The 21,209-nt window shown below is 44.9% G+C and overlaps 1 protein-coding gene across 12 annotated transcripts in view; it reads left to right on the forward strand.

The window, feature by feature from the left end:
• Positions 1–21,209, forward strand: part of Phcl-1 (pH-sensitive chloride channel 1) — a 78,650-nt gene that overhangs the window by 19,946 nt on the left and 37,495 nt on the right. For all 12 annotated transcript variants that reach the window (XM_078176941.1, XM_078176940.1, XM_078176942.1 and 9 more), the window contains one exon: positions 12,535–12,729. The gene's annotated coding sequence lies outside the window, so the exon portion shown is untranslated. The remainder of the gene's footprint in view (positions 1–12,534; positions 12,730–21,209) is intronic.

Raw genomic sequence — 21,209 nt, forward strand, 5'->3', positions numbered from 1 at the left:
GCGAATTAGAAGCGTATTGGATATCCGGCGCACACCGGATTTCAATAAAACTTCATACGCCGCGGCGACCGGTCCTCTCCGAACGTCGATTCTTTCCGAGGGTCGTTTTCTTCGGTGCACCGGGTCTTTTAATATACATCTATTCGGTCGTTTCTTCCGTATTTCTTTCGTCCCCGGGGGAACCCGAGGACCCTTTGTACGAATCCGCCTTTCTTCTTCCAGGTTCCATCGATTTCTCGTAACTCGCAACTGACGGATATCGCCCAGGCCCGGTGGCTACCCGCGACACTTTACAGCCGCTTCTGGTTGTTTATCATCCGCGGCGTGAAATGAAATTGCATGGTGCACCGTCGTACAATTTGTTTCTCGCTGCGACCCATCGTGACGGCTGAAATGTCCCAGACCGGGACGCGACGCGAAACATGAAACGCGGCACAGAATCCGCGATGCTGGCGAACTTGGAATTTTCTTGGTTCGTGAGAACGTGGTTGACTTGAAATTTACAGGTCTACAGGTTTATTTATCTTCGGTTTATAGGTTACAGTTTACACAGTTTACAGTTAACAGTTTACAATTTACACAGTTTACAGTTTACACAGTTTACAATTTACACAGTTTACAGTTTACACAGTTTACAGTTTACACAGTTTACAATTTACACAGTTTACAATTTACACAGTTTACAATTTATATAGTTTACAGTTTACAGTTTACAGTTTACAGTTTACAGTTTACAGTTTACCATTTACAAACTACAATTTACAATTTATGTCGCGAACCAAAGGAGGGCACGACAATTATGCGGATAATGGAACAGTCTCGTTCCTCCGGAGTTCCGTACAACGTTGTCTGTCATTAACGGGCTACACATTTTTAGAGAAATGCGAATAAACCAGGAGCCTACCGACGAGAAGAAGGAAGCTTTTTTCAAGTGGGTTATTAACCCCGTTTTCTCTCTCTCAGAGCATCTCTTCCCTCCTCTCTCTCTCTCTCTCTCTCTCTCTCTCTCTCTCCCCCCTCTCTCTCTTTCTCTCTCTCTCTCTTTCTCTAGCTTCTTCATTCAGCTAGTGTTCGCAGCTTCGTATCACGACGAATTCGTGTCCCGAGCGTCGCGCCACCGGTCTTGTCCATCTTCCTCTTTGTCGTCGCCGTTTTTCTTTCGTTGGGGCGCGAGTGCCTCGTTTGGAAAGGCTTTCGTCGTCCCTGCTTACCGAGTGTAATTTCCATTAAACGTCCGCCAGCTAAGAAGGCCGCGAAAAAATGGAATTGTTAGCCGACTGTTTCGAGAGCCGCAATTCCACCGAGTCGCGCGAGAAATCATCGCGGCTCGACGTCGCGCTGCGTCGCAGATGCACTTCGAATTCTTTCGAGTTACCACCAAGTGATCACAGTCTCGAATTCGTCGGCACGATAAATCAGCGGTGCCGTTGACTGTGCGGTGACCAAGTATTATTTATTTATTTATTTAAATTGGTAGAATAAACGTATGACAAAGTTAATTGCTGTCGAAAATGTTGCTTAACATTTGCCTGCAATTGTCAGGTTATGTCAGGTTATGTCATAAAATCAGCGTCAGGCCTGGAACTTCACCTTGTGAATAAAAAATGTAATAATAGTTTATTCATTATGTACTGTATTTTTGTTTCATCTGAGTGTCGATAGTATCGATAAAAAAAACATGCTGGTTGATGAGTTTATTAGCGTTCATATAGATTTTTGTTTTCATATTACATTTCTTTATTTAAAAATAACGCAAATGCAAGCATAGTCACATTTCTTCTTCTTCATCTTATTATTATTATTATTCTTTATTAACGGGCTAGTAACACCCTTTTGTGTTACATAGGGGTGATTTATATATCCATAGTCCGGAATAGATTTAAACAATCTTAAAATTATAATATAGGAGTATGTCATGAAGTAATTACAGAATGCGTGTTTTAATGGCTAGAGTTGCTGCACTTGTAAATTGGCCCAATGAATTGCCAAAGATTTTTGTATTAAGTATATTTGCTGTTCTTAATGCTCTGGTTATACAATTCTGAGATCCCAAATTGGTTTCAAAGTAATCTACGCGAAATAATTCTTTTGACCGTATTGCTTCAGCAGGAACCATTAGTATTATTAGTTCTAGAATGGATGGACAATCGATTATTTGATTAATAATTTTAAAAATGAAAAGAATGTCTGCCGAAGTTCTTCCTTGTTTGAGTTTACTCATGTTCGTGGATATTAAGGATAGGTTCGTAATCGTGTGAATAATAAGGTATGGATGTTCCAATTTTAAATGAAGCGAATCTTAAGAATTTTGTACTGAATTGTTTCTAATTTATCGACGAACATGCTTTATTCGGTAAATATAAAGTTAATTATGCCCGAAAACAAATTCTCCATTACCCTGGCTGCCTCCGCTGTAAAAAACTGATTCTCCTTTTTGACAAACTCGATCTCTGTGATCGAACCGATCGCTGTTCGTCAGGACCTAACGCGTTACATTGTTACACAGATTGTCAACAGGTTTTCGTCAACAGGGTCGGAGGGTGATCGTGTCAGTAAACGCATCGATAATTGTCTATGCGGGTTAATCGGAGGTGTTGGGGGTGTCGCGAGCTGAAAGTGTGAAAAGCAGGTGGGGGTGGGTGGATGACAGGGTAGCGTTAGCAGCACCGGTCTGGGACGGCGTTGGTAGAGGGTAGGCCTCGGGAGTTGGTGCTCGAGCGACGAGAACGCCTTGGGAACGCCTCGATGTCTATCCGTTGCAATATCGGCTCGTGGGAATCGAGTGGGCACTCGTCGGAGATGGAGGTTCTTCTCGATAAAATATATGCGGAAGTACGAGGCTTAACTACGACACGAAGGTCCGACGAGTGCTCCGTAAATAACAAAGCGACGCGGATCGTTCCTCTAACAAGAAGCGCCCTCCACCTTCGCCGTTAAATTTCCTTTTTAATTAAAGACCGAACGCGACGGACGCGACGAAGCGTCGGATTCGACCGCCGTGACGGCAGTGTTTCTTTCTCGCTCATCGCGGCTATCGATCGCCGGAAGATGTAGATCGATCGCCGGAACACGTAAATCGATAAGATTACGAACAATCGACGATGTCGTCACGAAACATTTCTGCGAATCATCGTTGGACTCCGGGTCGTACGAATTCCGCCGTGAGAATCCGCTTTGCTCGCCGCGACGCAATTGCTTCGAGATGACTCGAGTGTAGACAATCGTGTAGTCGATGCTATCGGCGGAAATCTCTCGCAGTCTCGAGGGCCTTCTCCGCGTATCCGATGCCTCCGCCGATAGCTCGTGCAAACAGTCGCGGCTGAGCAGAGGCCGCTCGATTCGCTCCGATATTGTTCGATACATACCTCGATGGACTCGGATAGGCTCGGCGCGGTATGCTCCGCTCTGTCAAAATAAATATCGCGCCGTTTGTTTGCAAATGTTTCGCGGCCGCGATCATTAACGAAAAACACGTATTGTCGTGCGCGCGGTTCCGGTGGCTCGTGCATTTTTAACGAAAATTACGGTGCGCCCCGCGCGGTACTGCTGCACGTATATACAGTGCTGCAACTTGTGCAAATTGCAACCGGCGCAAACTTTTAAGCCTCTAGCACGTAGTAGCCCTCTTCTCGTTCTAACGACGCGCCCGGTCCGGATCGATTTGCGATTCGAATTTTAAAGCGAACCACGAGAAAGCCCCGGGAAGGGCAGCAGCCGGATCGATACACCCTCGATATCGACAAGTTCACCGCGGCGGAAGAATTTTCATCGGGCTCCCATCGAACCTCTCTATCAGCCTCCGATGGAAATTGCGTCTATGCGAACGGAAAAGCTAATCTACGCCATTCATTATTAATATTATTATCGTTTATTATTTAAACACGCTGAACGCCTTTTAAATTACAGACTATAATACATATAATGATTTAGTTACAACGTGTTTATAATGTAAATTGTTTCGGGATATTGGAGAGTCGCAGGAAAAATTTCTATCGCTGCTACGAAAGTTTGCAGTTTTAACAATTCCGTAGACACAATTTACATTAATCATGGATATTCTCGAATGTACAACATAATACGAATTTTGCCAATAGAAGAAAATTTATTCTTGTGCAGGAGTCTCAACAGACGCCCATACAGAATAATCACAAACGTGAATCGTTAATTTACAAAGTAAAAATCTTCCGAGACCATATTCGATATTTCAGTTGCGTATTGTAATTATTGGGTTGTTCGGAAAGTAATTTTGTTTTTCCCAAGAAAAGACTTAATTTGTTCACAGCCAACTTCACGCTTAAGCTGCATAATCATTATATAATTGGACAACTGATGTAGTGAGTCTTGTTTGCTAAAAATTTTGTTTGATTCTTTGCAATAATTTTTGTTCAGTAATCTATTGTGTTTCATTTCCACCAAGAAAAAAACGAAATGACTTTCCGAACGACCTAATACAATATTCCCTTTTCTATAATTCTAATTCGAATTACAATTATGCTTCACGGTGTTCGCTTATGTATATTAAAGGGTCAGCCCGTTAACGATGAATCAAATTTATCTTCGGAAGATTACGTTTTCTTACGTGTCCGTCGAGAGATAGAGGGCCCGTTATCGGTCGTCATCTATACAGCGATTCACGCTGACACGAACAGATAAGCGATACGTGTCCCGACCGAATGATCCACTTTCACTCAGACTCGAGACTAATTTCGAATCGTCGATCATACGTTATCGCGCCGTCTGTCCTGAAATTACGGCCGGCTTGTATTGTTTGTCCGCAAACGAGACTCATTCGGAAATACCCCGATGCATTTTTCAGCGATTTCGATCCCGCCGGGATCGGTGTAATCCACGGTAAGGCTGACCGGTCTCGCGAGTGATCGACGAGCCCGCCGATCGATCCGATCCCGGACCCCCGATCCGAAGAGAAATTGCGGCCGGCCCGGGAAATGTATAGTCGCCGGTCGAACCTTGCGCCGCGCGCCGCACGCTGGAGGGAAATCACGGAGTCGTATCAAAACTGAAGAACTTTCGATGGAGGTGAGATAAAACGGTGCTATATTATTTACGTTAAAGCTGAAATATGTGGAATGAGGGAAAATATAGAGAACGCAGCATGAACGTTTTTTAATGTTGAGAGTTTACGTTAAACTTGAAATGTTTCTACGAACGGCATAGCCCATTAAAATGGTCAAAGCTGCCCTTAGAGGTTTCTCAATGAGTCATATACCGTTCGATAGCTGACCAAAACAAACTCATCTGTGCAAAATTTTAACCCTGTAACTTGTCCATGAGGGTAGTTACAGGGTAAATTAGATTTCACGGTTTTCCTGCATTTCCCCCCCTTTAGCGGCTTTCTAAAATTTTGAAAAAAATGTGGCTCATTCTTGACATTAAGCCGCATATTATAGAATTTTTTCAGATTTTTCAGTTGCAAGCTGTGATTATACACATCGTGTATAGTTGTAACTTTTGATGACACGTTCTACCATTACTTTCCATAGATTTTCGCACGATGTTTAAAAAAAAAAAATAATGGGTTATCAAATCATTTGAACGAAAAAGTCACGATTTCGTTAGTTCGTTCACTTGAATCGATTTATTTACAAAATCGAAAAATGGTAGATAAATTTTGATTTGAAATCAGCGTGTCAGAATCTACGCGAAATAATGTACGTCGTACACTAACATTCTCTCTATTTTCCCTTACACTTGCGATATTTCGTCTTTAACATAAATAAAATGGTGTCACTTTATCGTACTTCCATTGAAAGTTCTTTAATTTTCACGCAACTTCGTCACTTCACCCCCAACTGTACACCGTACGCTCGCGGGAACTACTCTCGCACGCAGGGTAATTTCGATCGACGGGAAAGAGGACTCGAAGAAAAGGGAGCGTCGCGACGCTCGGGATAGTAGGCTAGTAGGGTCAAACAGGTGTGATCGTTCTCACGCAAGTCGCTTCTTGCGGCCGCGGTCGGGTTGATCAATGGCACAGTTCGCCGCCGAACCGACACGCGTGTACACCTACTATCGAGGATATCGGATCGATCCCGGTAGTAAATATTTAGGGACGAGCTTCGGCGATCGCGATCCGCTTATAGCCCGCGATTGCAATTGGATTCCGAGTTCGGTCCGCGGAATTAAAGCGCATCGATCCGGAAGCCCGGATACCCAAAGAGCAAAGTATGAAAGAGTCTCGGAAGGGGCGCGCGAGAGCAGCGCCGTTTCTTTGACCGTTGCACTCGGCGAGGAAGAGCGCGTAAACAGAATCGCGACGGGCTCCCCTCGAAAGCACTCGAGTTCTGCTCGGATTTGTATAGTTCGCACTCGGCAACGGGCAACGGGGTGCGTCGACGCGCGCGACGTTTGGCGAGCCCGACCCGACTCGACTCGACCCGACCCGAAACGGTGCCAAGGTAGAAAACAGTCGCATCGGCGGCGGCGGGGGGGATGCGTGCCGAGACCGAGCAAAGAGAGAACGCGTTTGCAAACACAAGCGGCTTGCTGGTTTATTTTCTCCCTCGTAGTCGAGACCACTCGTCGGCGCAACGACCGAATCTCTGGCATGCTCGACCCGTCGAAAACAACCGATTCCACGCGGAGGGAAGAAACCGTCTCGGATCGGATCGAGAGCGGCCGGGCCGGAACGAGTGGAGGGGGGGGGGGGGGGGAGGAGTGGGAGAGATACGTCTCGTCGCGCGGATAGGCGACAGCGCGAGAGATGGAGCTCGATGAACGGGCTGGACAATGGACGGTTTTCATAGCATTATTCCCGCTGTTACGGAAAAGCGGGACGCCCACGCAAAAATAGCATGCTCGATCGATAACTGGCTGGCCGTCGCGTCGGACGTCGCTGGTCGACGGTGCTCCTTCCGACCGCATAATTTCATCGATCCCGACCAGACGTATCGCTCCTGCCAACAATTCCACGCATCCGTCGTAAATCACGGTGTACCACCTGTACCACCCGCGACGCGATACCCTTTCGGAGATTGATCCTCCCCGCCTCCAGGTTATTTATTTGTTTACGGATAAAAAATCCAGTAGTATGCAATGGTTGATAACATTTGAAACTGTAAGATTATCCATATATTATTCGATACAGAATGAAATTGCCATCTGCGCTTCATTTGTTTCAATTCGCGAAGACATGTTTCATTTTGCATAAAGATCCGCCGCCTATTGATTAATAATTGATTACAGGTAGTTATAGGATATCGAAGTTGTCTCGTCTAAAGGTAGCCTCAACACGGAATAAGTCGATCGATTTACAATATTTATTGACATGTAATATAATGTGGTTGTGTGTAATGTGTAGTGTAATTGTATAATATTTACCAAATGGAGTGCGGCTCCTTTTGTGCAAGGAGAATATGATAAAATTTTGCTATTGATAATAGCGCCATTTAGTACTTTAAATGCTAATAGAAGGTCAAAAACTTAATACGTCTAACCGGGTAAAGTCATGATCCGTGATAGTGTTGCGGTGATCCATACGATATGCCCCTAGTCGCATAAAACGACGTTGTATACTTCCCAACGTATCGCGAAGATAAAGATGATGCGAGACCATACGACAGAGTAGTATGGCCGGACAAGTGAGCAATAAAGATGCATGTATGTATCTGGGTGCTCCGTCGTAGAGGACAAGGGTGTCGAAAGCAATGCTGGTTATATTTATTATGTATTTAGCAAAGGAGTGATCAGATGAAAAAATAACACCAGGAATTTTATTATCCCTGGTCCAATCGTGTAAGTCGAAGAGACATAAAGCAGCGCGTAGGGCGCGCTACTCCAAAATACCTATGAAAATAATGCCGAGAACGAAATCACGCTATCGCGACTCTTAAGAGCTAATGCAGTTATTGAGAGCTACGTGACACCGCTTAACATCTCGTAATTAAAAAATAAATGGCTGGGCCGTCGAACGTCCCACGCGACAGTTCCAATGTTAACGGTTGTTAGTTATCTAGAGAATCAATTTTTCACTTTAGAAAAGTTATCGTCGGCGACCGTCGCCATCTCGTCCATAGCTCGCGGACTGCGAGCGTCGGCGCGAAACTAACCGTTTCCAGGGAAATGAATTCCCCGTAAGCGCGAGCCAATGTAAGTCAAGGGACTCGTCTATAGATCGTTCTCGTTTCGTAGCCGGAAAAACTTGTGTGGAAACGTCACCGGCGAAAGAAACCTCGAACTAGTTTACGCGAGCCGGCGGGGTTCGTCGATACGGAAATGGAAAGAGAAACGCGGAATCGGTTGGCGGTCGATCGCGGTCGATCTCACGGATCAACCATGAACCGTCTCTCCGCGGCTTATCAACGCGTATGGTCGCGACGCACGCGACCCGTTTCCTACGCGAACACGTTAGGCCGACATTAATGCACCACGGTGTTTCGTGACTCTGTTGTTCATCGTTTAATATTCACGTGCTCCTGACACGACGCCGACGCCAACGCTATTGCCGCCGTCGACGCCGCGCGTCCGTATTGCCACACACGGCTCGGAACTTTCGAACTCGTCGACGGATCTCGACGGTACGCCGCCGCGATCGCTAAACTCGCTAAAATTCTGCTTATGTGTCCCAGCCAAGTCGCTTAGGAAACCCGCTCTCATCCAGCTGAAAACTTCCCACCCCACGCTCTGTGGCAGGAATAACTGCATAAATCAATTATTCACTACCTGCTAATCGTTTTAGCGGTTCTGTAGACTTCTTCCGTGGCTCACTTAAGAGTTTTAAAAATTCAGCGTTACGTGCGGTACGCCATGCTTCCACTCTTTCGCTTGTTATTAAACTTAGATATCTGTTACTTTAGTGAAACCATTTGCAATACGGACCGGTATTGCAACAGATCAAAGTTTGTTTGCATACATTGCACCTTTCAAGCGAATATAGTTAAATAGAATATAGTTTTTATCACAGACGTGATAAAAATTCCATGTAAGAGCTATTAAATATGAATATTATTAATTTCTTCTAAATCGGCGTCAAATTGAATTTTTCTAATATCAAAGTCTAGAAATGAAATTAGATAAAGACAATACAAGAAACCAAAATTAACTGGTCCTATTAAGGAAGATATTAAGGACGAAGTGCCAATCAATGCAATGTGAAAGGAGTCGTAGTGCAAGGGGTTAAGTATTGCCATGCGAATGTACTCGCTGTAAGATTTTAGTTCGCAAATAAATGCTATTATTATTAAATTTCGTGACTGAGATCCTCGACGTAAGTCGGATTACCTTCTAGGTCTCGCATCGGTTCCCTGGCAAGCTATCTCTATATCGATTGGCCGCCGACGGTCCGTCATCCCCGTCGACGAAAAGTTCGGCCCGAGCCTTTCGATGGGGTTTCCAAACAAGTTTCGACAACGTCCTCGATTCCCCGTGTAATGAACGTACTTCGAACATTTTTTTGTTTTCCGACGCGCCGTTCCCGCCGGCGACATTTCTCGTATTGTTTCGGGAGAATTCGCGGGAAAACCCGGCAGGAAGTAGCTCCGAGGAATAATTAGCATTGTCGCGAGGCTGTTCTACGCTCGAAACAGCGGAAGTCGAGAAAGGGGACGCGGCCGCATGCGCGCGCGCGCGGCGAGGACTAATTTCGTCGGTCGAGTTGATTCGGTTTCGAAGACGCGACCAACGGACTTAGCCAGCCGGCGGGGCTTTGCGCGAAACGTTCGCGAATCGGGCCACGGGGCCAAGGTTGAATGCTGTTAGGTTCCTGGCAACACCCTGACTCGACGCAACGCTCGCGTTCGCGGCTCGGTCACCGGCAATTCCGAGGGAACTGGCGCGACTCGGCGTCGCGATCCCTCGAAACCGAGACTACCGCAACGGGGGACTCGACTACACGGAATTCCAGGTCTTCGTAACGAACCGACGACATCCTCGATATGATTTGATTTATTAGGTTGGTGCATATGAAATATCGGATTTTTAAGTGAGTACATTAAAACTGCATATCTTTTTTCAAAAGCTATATTTATTATATTGAGCTATATTATATTATATTAGCTATATTTATATATATTGATTTAATCAAAATGTACCCGATTTGTTTCAATACACTTTTCCCAACGTGAGTTTAATTCATAGATGTCTCTGTCTTCAAAAAATTCCGATTTTTCGGATCGATAAACTATAGTACGGAATTTTTCCGACTGTCTTCATTTACATATCGTTTAGCCCCATAAAAACTACGCATACGTCGTACAAGACAATTGCGAAATTAAATTAAGTAGAATATAAAATTTTATGAAATATAGATCTTTCGCCGACCATCACTATTTGAAACATTTAGGACAGTTTTTGCGGGCTAAATAGTATATGAATGAAGACAGTTTGAAATATTCCATATCAGAGTTTATTAATTCTAAAGATCAGAATTTGTTTAACCCTTTGCACTCGGTTGTCCCCTCTCAGGGGACATCGTAATTCTAGTATATGATTCAGCATTAAAGTTTATTAGCGATTTGCAACTATTTCTCGATGTCTACAAATTCATATAAAGTGAATATTATTATGTAAATGTAAATGTTTATAAGCGCTGGTAGGTAACATCCATGACGACACCGAGTGCAAAAGGTTAAGACAGGTATTCCTGTGTTGAAATCCCGTCGAAAAAGGTGTAGTCAAGCAAACGGGGCATATTTTTATTAAATCAATAGCTTTTGAAAAAAAGATATACAGTTTTATGTATTTACTTAAACATCCGACGTTTCATATACACCAACCTAATATTATAATATTATACGAGCTACGCGAGCCTATTTATACAGAATAAGATTCAAGGTGTCGGTATAATACACAATTATTGGGTTGGAGAATAAATCCGTAGCGTTTTTATATTTTCTTTTATTTTACAACGATTTGTTGGTGTTTGACAAAGTGTATAATATTAAGTCGACGGAGCTGTTTCTGCTCTACAAAACTGTGCTAATCGTCTTTTTACGCCATTTAATTTGTTATTACTTTTGAGGCTGTAGCGACACACGGTCGGCGACCGTAATAACCATTCGAGCTGTCCGCTTGCAGATTCCAAGGGTTTGGCGAAAAAAAACATTCCCTGACGTTTGCAAGGACGGAAATTACATTATTCCTTCATTTATTTATTACTTTCACGTAATAAACAAAAAATAATAAATAATAGTAAATAATGGATTAATTTAATGTTATAACTATTAACACGGTTTCGTAGGGCAGAAACAGCTCTATTGAATGAATATTATATACTTTGTCAGACAGCAACAAATCGTTGTAAAATAAAAGAAAATATAAAAACGCTACGAACTTATTCCTCAACCCAATACTAAAACATTCAAACTAAGATTGAAGCTAATCTAACGCTCAGGCATAGAACTAATCTTTATGCAAAATAAATATTGTTTGCGCTAATTACAAGATACAGGAGTTACTTATATATAGATACAGTAGATACAATAGACACTTATTTTCTTTCTCCTTAATAATTTTAATCAGTTGAGAGCAATGTAATGATGTTTTCAAATTCTGTAAACGTAATTGCTATTTTTTATTCGACCTTATGTAAATTTGCTGTTTACTCACGACTAATATGTTATGATTAAGTTAAAACTAGAGTTAATATTAAAACTTAAATTATACAAAAGAAAACTGTTTGGTAGATGACTAGGAGTTTTTAATATTTCGAGATATTAATTATTATATGAATAATGTAAATCCGTGCTGAGAACGATCGATATTCTGCGCCGTGTCTCAGCATTTTATTTTATTCGACCTTATTTTAATTACAAACTTATGAAATTTGCTGTTTACTTACGACTAATATGTTATGATTAAGATAAAGCTAGCGTTAATATTAAAACTTAAATTATACAGAAGAAAACTGTTTGGTAGATGACTAGGAGTTTTTAATATTTCGAGATATTAATTATTATATGAATAATGTAAATCCGTGCTGAGAACGATCGATATTCCACGCCGTGTCTCAGCATTCTGAAGAAATACGTACAGGTTCGAAACGTGTCGGCGAGCGCGTTGCCGCATGGTGGCAGATTCTATCGGCAACCAGAAACCGCGAGTCACGATCAGAAACACCCCCGCGTTCCGTCGAGCGCTGCGCGTGTCCTCGACGACTGATTTTATTCCATATCGCTAGCTTATTTTGTCACAGCGATGCGACCTCGTTTCTGCCGCGATCTTTCCGGCGGGCGTAAAAATCGAAGCTTTATTGCCTCGTTGCGAAGCATCGTTTCGCTTTCCGGCCATTAAATTGTCTAAGAACCGGAAGCCCCGCGAACTCGACGCTCTTTTTAACTGGCGAACCGTTTGGCCAAACTGCACCGTGGCCGCGCAGCCGTCGGTTTATCGCGCGCGCTCGAGGCATAATTGCAAATTCCGATCGCAATTTTCGTTGCGTCGCGTGCACGCGATTATCGGGTGTCCCTAGGCTGAAATTGTGCGCGAGGGACCGCGGCTTGATTATCGACGGTGCGTGCGTGCGCGCGTTTATATCATCCGAAAATTTGATCCCTTTTGATGATTATGTATGTTTTTCAGATGGCAGTTCGGATCGGCGAGCGTTGAGAGCAGCATGAGCCGCTGAAGGGGCGTCTTTCCGGCTCGCGGAAGTGGACGAGAAGTGGCGGCACCGCGACGAAGATGAGAGTCCCAGAAAGTTGAAGTAAAAACCTGCACAACGAACAGCAACAGCCTGCCTCGTCCATTGCGACCAGCCAAATATCTCACGTTAAGGTAAATACGTTGTTGACTCTGGCAAATACCACGATTCGCCGCTTCGCTATAGGCCAGCGGAACCAATTATCGTCGTATTATCAGCTGCAATACATTTGATTTGTTTTTAGACATTATTGGAATACAGGGTCCTGAATTGTGAAATAACTACGACGTTAGTTTGAATGAACTGTTTCTTTATTTGAAAGAAAAGATGGAGAGAAAGTATGTCTCGCCTCTACGAATCGTTTTTACCGAATTAATGCTTAGGAGTCTTCGGCCGAATATCGGTGCAGTAATTACAGCAATCTAATGCAGCCGTGTCGCCGAGCTCCTCATAATGTTTCAAGAACTATACTGTTTCAAGTTCTATACTGCGTCGATTCAATCTTGCATTGAAGAAAATACATAATATTCAACAGACATAATTCATTCTATGGATATGGTTCCGCAACTATCTAATCCGTCACGGATCCATTTCTACAGAGTGTTTGCGTTAATATTGGCGAACGTTTTTCTTGCAAATAGCAAACATTAGAAAAAATTAAAGAGGAGAAGGTTGTAGACAATTCTGTCTCTACGTATCTCTTTATCTGTATCACATGTTAGAAATGCAGGTGACCTTTAATTTTTTTAATTGAATGCTACGTATTTTCTTATATTTTACGAAAACGTGTCCCGAAACAAATTCGTTCGTATAAGATGTAATAACTTACAAGGTCTTGCAAGTTCAAAATGGAGGCATTCATGCACAAAGAAATCATATTGGACACGTACTCGAGTCGAGGCTACGGTGAAGATAAAGTACTGGCGAATTTCGTTTATTTCTGAATAAAAATCTTATATACTTTCATTTTGTTTATCAGTGATTAAAAAAAAAATTTCATTCAATTATAATTGTGCCAGAAAATAAGCCAAACGCATAGCAGTCGGACGTGATCCCACAGTAACCGGCTCCACTATCCCAGTTGATGACGTTGCCGAGCAGAGCGATTTGTTTAACTCTTTGGGGCACGGTGGGATTAAAAGTGTTCCACCTTTTTTATGTATTTCACGGCATGGTGGGACATTTTTAGTCCCACATCGAAATCTTGCGGTAGTTGCATCTGCATAGGTTTATATTTTGTCTTATTTACGGAAAGCAGTTGGTAATATCTTCAAACAATGTTACAAATGTATTCCTTGTGTTGGCAACATTCATCACGCAATTACCGGTGTTGAATTTCAACAAATAAGTTGAAATGCAAAAATCAATCAAATTATTATTTACCACCGAATATGTTTAAGATGTGAAGGCATGCGATGGTTTATTGAATCTCTTCTGATCGTTATTGTTTTTGTTGAATTGATTCGTGTTAGTTACCTGAAATATCTTAAATGAAAAGGACGTATTTTATACCTTTCTTTAAGTAATTAAAGTTCTGATTAAAGTTCAATTTATAGTTCTGATAGTGTTTAATAATTAATTATTCCCATAACAAATTCATAATTCTAATAACCGGTTACTCGTAAACGATGTGCACTTTGTAGTACAAGAAAAAGAAAGTTCGAACAATCTGGTCTTGTACTATGTGCAAAGTGGTCCTGTGCTTAGGAAAAAATATGTGTTTTAACAGGTACCATTCATAATGGCACGGTGGGACCATTTGAGCCGCACCCAATAACAACAAATTGAATTAACTATTACTATTCTGTTATGCTTTTACATGATGTTATACATTCATTAATAAAAATATACCAATTTTTTTTTTTTTTTTTTAATTAGTTATTTATTGTCGCATCAACCACTGGTGGGTTATTAACGACATAAAGGGATTACAGTTCATTGTACATTTTGATTTCTTTTAAATACTTGAGTAAATTATTGATTGTTTTGGGGCTCTTTAGGTTGTCATTTAAGATTGGTTTAATGTTGTTCTGTAGCCTGAATCTATTGAATTTACTGCAATGTGTAATGATATGGTCTATTGTAAGGCGGGTGTTGCACGATTCACAGGTAGGAGGGTCTTCTTTCGATAGAAGGAATCGATGAGTGAGTCTCGTGTGTCCAATGATAATTCTTGAAATTATGATTTGGTCTCTTCTGGGTAGACTGCAGGTTATGATGTCCTCGTAGAAATTTTCTTTTATTGCAGTTATTCTTGGGTGGGATGATGTTTTCCATATATTATTCCAATGTTCTCTTGTCTTCATTGTTTCATTTAAAATCCGATAAAATTCCTGCGCAACACGGGTCTGTTTTCGATCTGAAATCCTGCGCCTCGAAGAGATAATTCGCGATTTTGTGGTCGCAAAACGGTTTCGCCGACCGCCGTCAGTCGATCGTCCGCGTCGTCGAGGCCTTGTCCTCTTTCGTTGCGGAAAAGAAATCCTCGATCGTTCTCGTTATGTCATCGCGCCCGGAGCGTTCCGGTCACGGTTTTGTTTCGTTTTAAATTTAAATTTACTCCGGCGCGCGGACGTGATCGGCGCCGGGCGGCGTACCCACCGTATCGGCGGATCCTCGGATCGTAGGATCGAACGTTCGGGGGAAGGGGGAGCGGAACAAAAGTTGCCTCGCCGCGCGCGAGAAACGTGATCTGAAACATTCATTTCGTCCGGCCTCCCCCCCCCCCGGCCGGATCCTCGAGATTTCTTCTTTCCAGCCGGCGAGCCGGGTAAACTGGGCGAACTGTGCGGAACCGGAGAGGCATAAGCCGAAGGAGGAACGGGAGAAGCTGCCGGCCTCTTTGACGTTCCTGCCGGCCCCCTCCCTCCCCACTAATCTCCCGAAAGCCCTCGCGGTTCGCCGCAGAATTTCGAATCGGTCGAATCTTAAACGGGGGCATCACGGTGTACAGCCGAAAACTTTATAAACGCCGTCACGCCGAAAAATCCCTTCGCAAGAGGGTACTCGCTCTCAACCCCCCAGGGTAAATTGAACCTTAAAGGTGCTCTTTGACAGAGACGATCCATGAAAATCGGGTTGTTTCATGCAAAGAGAGTGCCGCGCGCGGCGCTTTGATGTTCGGCGAACCGTGAACCAATCCCCCCCCCCCCCCCCTCCCCCGATCCATTATTAGCCCGTCGCTAAATAACTGGCCCGACCCCCTCCCCGGCCACCTCCCCGGCCTTGCCCGATTCCGTCGTCGGTTTATCTTTCACGCGTACCGATTAATTCTTCCCGTTTGCCGTATGCTATACCGGTCGGATATATGCATTCATCGCGCGTCGGCGGGGCCTGCACCGGTTATCGATTCGTCCGCCGCCTCGGAAAATTCCCAAAAGTCTCCGGACTCGGACGGCCCGACCGTGATCGCGCTCCTCCACTGTGAAGGGATCGACCGCTCTTCGATCAGCCGTGGCGCCCCTAATCGGATCCGAGGAACTTTCGCTAAAGTACACGGTCTTCCAATTAGAGGGTTCATTTTAAACAGTTATTTTGCTATCTGTCATACGATTTGCTGTGATTTTTTCACAGATGACAAGCGAAAACTACACCATTAATAAGAATGATATTATAGGCGCTGCAGCAACGCATCGAAATACTTAAGATTCGCTACGGAAATGGTGAAAATAACGCTGATGTTTGTTTCCAACGAGGCGACACTTTTACGAGAAATGTTTCCTGGCAGAGTTATTTCTTGAAACGGTGATCAAAATTGGCCGCCAAGATTATGCGATTTGACACCTTTTTCTCTTTCAGACTATGCAATTGCCTCAATTTATTATCATTTATTGTTTGTACCAATGCCCTCTGGTGGTTTGAAATAATCAACGCGTTCGCGGACAATCTAAATTTTAATAAGCTGCAAACATAGACTGGCGATCTATTCTCGAACTATTACATTAAAATGTATAATAATGTTAACCGTTTGCACTCGAAGCCATTTTAACTGGAAATCTGAAGTAATTTGTCTGATTTTATAGTATTTCCATTTTATATAACAATGTTTATTTTATGCATATATAATTGATTCTTGTCATTCGTATCGACAGAACATAACCTTAACAATTTCTAAAATACAAATTTTATTAGTATAAAGATTATTTTGCAACGTGATAGAACAATTTCATGGTGCCTCACAGTCAGCGCTCGAGTGCAAAGGGTTAAAAAGTAAACACTATATAGAATTGTCAGCATGGCGATACGGCTAATATATTCGAAAGCTATATCATGCATGTGATTTTGCATCACAATGAAAATTAATGCTGTAGCGAAGGTATTAAAGACAAGATACGAGCCGTTATCGATTAAATAGCGCCGCAAATGTGTGAAAATGTGATGGAATATTGCATCGATAGTTCATAGATGCGCGCGAGGCAGGTCGTAGAACATTATGTTTCATTATATTCATCAAACCTTTCTCTATCGATTTGGATAAATATCATATAAAATTTCATAAAAATAAGTGTTTCCTTTGATAAATCAAAACGAAACCACTAAATGGAACAGCCCGTATCTATCCGGCCTGCGAAACCGTGGAAAAGTTGCTGAACAGCTGGGTAAGTTCGGAACTCTTTATGACGGTGGACTCCTGTTTCCTTTCCGGTGAGCTCGAGGAGTTCGAGTCGACGATAAGTTCGCCGGTGGCCGTTGGCGACTCCGGCCGATCGTCGATTCGTTTTCGCCCCGAGAGCAGTTTGTGAATTAGACTCGTCCCGACAACCGACCTGTCGTCCGGCTGGAACTTGTCGAACGAAGTTTAGGCCGGGCGCTAGAAAGTCGGCTAACAGGATATCGCCGGGCGAGAGACGTCGCGAATCGTTGCGCGTCGATGGAAATTTGAAAGTTTTCTTTGGAAACCTCGCAAAGGCGGAGACAGGCGGACAAGCGACTAGCGACGAGGAAGCGCGAGGAGGATCGCCGCGGCCCGCGGAATCGAAGAAACAGAACCGATTAAGTGGTTCACGGCGAAACCGACGATGCGGTGACCCGGTTTCACGGGGCTAAAATCTCGTCCTTAACCTAGCTAGTTAATTCAGCACCTTCACCTTTGCGTGATGTTATCGACTTCCTTGGGGCCGGGCGAAATAGGGGATTCCGTGTTGAAGCCGGATCGGCGAAAGTCCTCCGGATATAAATTCTCTCCCCGGCGAGTTACCGTTCTGCCGACGAAACCGACGCCGGCGTCGACGCGGACGACGACGACGACGACGACGACGACGACGACCACGTCGACGCCAATGCCGGCGTTACCCTTGTCTGGTCCATCCTCCCGAGACGTGAAACAACGGAAAGGCGAGACCGGGAATGGATCGATAAACGAATTGGCGCAATTTGGTCGCGCGCCGGAGGAAAACCGGTTCAACCGTTCGGAGGGAAGCGTGTTGTTTGCGCGCAAGAAGATTCGAAGGGACGTCGCTCGTTTCGGGGTCTCGAGGCTTAATTACGACGATCGAGCAGACGCTTCCCTTCCGTAGAAATCAGAAAATATTAGACGTCCGTGCCAGATCGACGGAGGAACTCGTTCCGCAAAACGGAGGGAAAGGGAGAACGGTGTGGGAAGATACGCGGCTCGGCGTCTCGCTGTCTGCCGTGCTAGATACGGTCCCGTCCGACGTTGCCGAAAGGGCCACGGCTGAAATTTTCGTCGATCGTCGATGTAACCGTGTTGCAGGGCGTTCCGAGTTTCAAAGCGGTGCAGAGTCCATCGCACACGCGACCGTACAAAGGGTGCTCGTCCAGGCGGGTCGGACCGTAAGCCCTGTAGCGCACGGGACACCGAGCTTTTTTACGATTCACTCGTTCCAAGGACGAATCGACCAAAACCACCGGGTGATAAAGCGAGTTTGAGAAGCCACGGGACAAGATAAAAGAGTACGGGGACAGAAGATTCCTGGGTGCGGGGTAATTTGGCCGTGGAAGGGGAGCATCGGACACCGGAAAGTATCCCGTCGGAGGAAATAAGAGAGGAGAGAAGACCAGAGGATACCAGTGAGCGCGGAGAAGAGGAGAGGAGAGAGGAGATGAGAGAGAGAGAGAGAGAGAGAGGAGAGGAACGCGAGAACGAGAGGGAGGCACAGAGTGCACCGTGGAAAGGAGCCGCGGACTCAGAATGGGACAGGCTAAGCCACGTGACATACTCTATAGCGTTCCGTGCCGCAACGCCCCGTATTGATCGAACGAGCATCAGCTGTACGGTTGGCGGTAGCGTACTCGTTTACTCGTAGCTACCCGCCCGCGCGTACCCTACCCGAGCAGGCGAACCGAGGACCATCCGGCCAGCTCGGCCCGCGACCAGCCCGCGACCAATCCTGTACTCGCGCTCGTCATCTCGAGGAGCCGCGAGCTCTCGAGATTCGAGGGAAAACGAAGAGAGATCCGTGGACGATGATATCCGAGGAGCGCGCGAGATCTCCATCCTCGATCCGTCGGGGGTTTCAAGGTTCCGCGGGCAATCGACGACGATTCTCGGGACGGCCGGCGAGGTTCCCTTTGACGACCAGGTTCCGCCGCGTCGGACTAGATATATATCGAGCACTTCCCGCGAGAAATAAACCGCTCGATATCGAGAAGCGGGCCGACCTATAGACCGTATACGTAGCTGGAAAACCGATTAATAAGCGTCGGCCTATAGTTAGGCGAAAGAGTATCGTTGTCGTCGGTGGCGTGGCAACCGCCCCGTTCTTAAATGGATCACCACGCCACGGCTCGCGCCATATCACGCCACCGAGCCGGTGTAACTCCGTGTAACCCGGCGTAACCCGATTGTCGCCGTGCTTTTTCGACGGAGATTACGCTCTCCGAGCCGCGGCCATCGTTCCGGGATTAACACGATTTCCCGCGATTACGAAGAAAATTGAAAGCGGCCCGGAGAAATTCGGCTTCGAGAGATACCCCATTGAGATTCGCCGCGAAACGACTCCTCGCGCGGCTGCCCCGAGATCCGGTAGATTCGACGCGGCACGGTTCGCCGCACCGGGAAATTGGAAATCGCGCTGTCCCGCCAAAATAGAACGAGAGCGCCGTCGAATCTGTCGAACTCGATCGAAGAGCCTGGCACGGTTTCAATGGGTCAGCGTGTAACAGGACGGACTCCTGGCGACTCGGAATCGACCGGCCACGCGGCGACCCTTCGACGGATGCCCTGCGAGATAGCGCGGTTCGCTCGCGAATGAAAGAATGCTCCGCGAGATCGTCGGTATCGATTCGATGCGACTCGAGAAGCGCAACTAGTTGATTTCCGATGGGTCGCCGCGACGCTGCGCGACGCGCGGATCCAGCCTGTTCGAGGGGAAAACACACGCGTGCCACTTGTGAAAGCGCCTCGAGCTCGGCTTGAAAAAGACCGATAGCGTCTAGAGAAGATCGCAAAGGAGCCCGCTTTTGACCGAGCGCGGGGCACGACGACGCGCAGCCCACGGCCGGGCCGTGTTCCCGGGACGATGGCCTATCTTCGGAACGATTTTTATCTCGGTCGATTTGTTTCCCACGTGTCCCAAGGGCTGCTCGCTGGCCCAACATCGGATTAATTTGGATCGTTCGCGAATTCTCGCCGCTCGCGTTCGAGCAAACTACTTGGCTGCAGCCACAGCTGCACCGAGCCATTCGTTTAATTTCAGCCACTTGCTCCGAGCAACTCCTGTGCAGGAGATCGACCGGAGCGCCTAAACGTTCCAATGGAAAGGGTTCGTGAATTGTCCGTGCCAAACAGAAATTAGTTTGTGCCGTTATCGTTCCGAGTTGGAACCGTGCGGCACTCTCCCGGGAAAATCGTATCCGAACCCTGCGAACGGTACTCGATCCTCCGGGGTCGGCAAACTTTAAAGCCTCGCGAACCTCGCACCTCGTTGTTTCAACCCGCGCGAGAAACGACGAGGACCGATCGTCACTGATTCCACTATCTACATAATTTCACTCATCTTTTGTTATCTAAGTTTGAGTGACTAATCGTTAACCCTTTCCGGTCGAACGGCGAGACTCGGGCGCCACTAAAAATGATCATGCCACGTTTTGAGATAATCTTCATCAAATTTACTAATATTTAAAAAAATTGTTAAGAGCTGTTATCTGTTACACAAGTGGTAAAATTCAATTTTATAACGTATAAAATGTTCCAGGTTATATAAAATGGAAACTACTAAGTAAGTCTGAAGAAATATTTTGGATTTCCAGTTAAAATGGCTTCAACTGCAAAGGGTTAATTGTACTTTTTACCCTGAATTTAAAGATACAATTTGTTTATTTTCCTATCACGTAAATTTCTTGAGTAACGAACAGTTTAACATTCAATAATTACTATAATCTTATACAAAGTGTGTGACATTTTTCAGTACATACTTCGGCAGTGTGTTCTACGAATAATAATAAGACTAGAATGTCCTATAACAAAAAGCCTATAATGCTGTTTTTAAGAATTTTTGACAAAACTACGAAATATGATTTAAATGCTGCTAGATATGCTTACATTACCATTTCAAAGTGACGCTCGCCTTTATCGACACTTTGACATTGACAAATTGTTGCGACGGCAAAGGTCGAACGTGCCTAGCCATCCCTTCAGCGATTAAGTCATAAA

This window comes from Augochlora pura, chromosome 3 (assembly GCF_028453695.1).
Source record: "Augochlora pura isolate Apur16 chromosome 3, APUR_v2.2.1, whole genome shotgun sequence".
NCBI classification, from domain to species: Eukaryota; Metazoa; Arthropoda; class Insecta; order Hymenoptera; family Halictidae; genus Augochlora; species Augochlora pura.